Source organism: Ornithorhynchus anatinus, chromosome 1 (assembly GCF_004115215.2).
Source record: "Ornithorhynchus anatinus isolate Pmale09 chromosome 1, mOrnAna1.pri.v4, whole genome shotgun sequence".
In the NCBI taxonomy this organism is placed as follows: domain Eukaryota; kingdom Metazoa; phylum Chordata; class Mammalia; order Monotremata; family Ornithorhynchidae; genus Ornithorhynchus; species Ornithorhynchus anatinus.
The window spans coordinates 119,690,777-119,692,316 of record NC_041728.1 but is presented as its reverse complement, the minus strand read 5'-3'; the positions used below and the strand labels follow the sequence as shown (position 1 = coordinate 119,692,316).

Here is a 1,540-nt window from a genome sequence, read left to right as displayed (position 1 = left end):
GAGCACAAACTATGTGCAGAGCACTGTACTAAGCACTTGGGAAAGTACAATACAACACTAAGTCACAAATTTGTCTTGTTTTATCTGTTGAGATGTCTCCAACCCATATCGACTCCATGGACACATCTCTCCCAGAACGCCCCACCTTCATTTGCAATCGTCTTGGTAGTGGATCCATACAGTTTTCTTGGTTAAAAATAGGGAAGTGGTTTACCATTGCCTCCTTCCACACAGTAAACTGAGTCTCCTGCCTTCGACTCTCTCCCATGCTGCTGCTGCCCAGCACAGGGGAGTTTTGAGTGGTAGCAGATTGCCTTCCACTAGCTAGCCTCTGCCCAACCTAGGAATGGAATGGATTTGCCTCTGCCTGACTCTCCCTCCGGTAGTCAAGACTGTTAGAGTACTGGTAACTCTCCAGGTGTGATCCTGAGAGGGGATCTTTAAATTACATATTATAAATTACTTATTTGTTTATATTAACGTCTTTCTTCCCCTCTAGACTGTAAGCTTGTTACAGTCAGGAAATGTATCACCTAATTATTTAGTATTGTACTCTCCTAAGTACTTAGTAAAGTGCTCAGTTCATAGAAAGTGCCAGATAAATACCATTGATTGATTGACTGACTGATCCCTTCTAGACTGTAAGTTCACTGAGAGCAGAGTTGTCTATCAACTCTGTTGTACTGTGCTCTCCCAAATGCTTAGATTCAGTGCTGTGCACCTAGTAAGTGTTCAATAAATACGATTAATTGATCAATGATTTGTTCAGTGTTGTATCTGGATTTGGTCAGTGGACCTTTTCTCTTCTGAAATATCGTGAATCAATTCCTGTTAGAAGCTTCAGGTATTTATTCCAAGGAACTGAACTTGAGGAAAGAGAAGGGAAGAAAGATTGAGGGGAGAATGGGAGAAAAAGAACAAATGAATCAGGAAACACTACGCAATGACTTTTACAATCTTGGTGAATATCCTCAAGTTACCAAATGTTTGCAGACTTTATAAGGGATCAGAAGGGGCATCAATAGCCAAAAGAGGCCAGATGCTACTTTTGTTCTTCACAGGCAGGGGAAGAGAATGGATTGGGGCAGCAACTACCACTCCGGTTCTGACCAACCAGCCTAAGATGGCCATTTGGCTTGATTATTAATAATAATAGTATTCGTGGTATTTGCTAAGCGTTTACTATGTGCCAAGGACTGCACTAAGCCCTGGGGTGGATACAAGCGAACAGGTTGGACACAGTCCCTGTCCCCATATGGGGCTCACATTCTCAATCCCCATTTTACAGATGAGGTAACTGAGGTCCCGACAAGTGAAGTAACTTGCCTAAGGTCACACCAGCAGACAAGTGGCAGAGTTGCAATTAGAACCCATGACCTTCTGACTCCCAGGCCCGTGCTCTATCCACTAGGCCTTGCTGCTTCTCGTACTGTACAATCAGATTTCAGCTGGTCCTATCCCCCATCTAAAAGCGCAACAACTCTATGGGTTCTGCAAAATTTTCACAAAGAACCTTTTTTATATTAATCAATGGTATTTA

At 42.7% G+C, this 1,540-nt stretch overlaps 1 non-coding gene across 1 annotated transcript; it reads right to left on the bottom strand.

Moving 5' to 3' along the window:
* Positions 1-298: 298 nt before the first annotated feature.
* On the bottom strand, positions 299-436 carry LOC114816382. Its single transcript, XR_003764150.1, has one exon. It is a non-coding gene; the product is annotated as a small nucleolar RNA SNORA7 (small nucleolar RNA).
* Between the last annotated feature and the right edge of the window lie 1,104 nt (positions 437-1,540).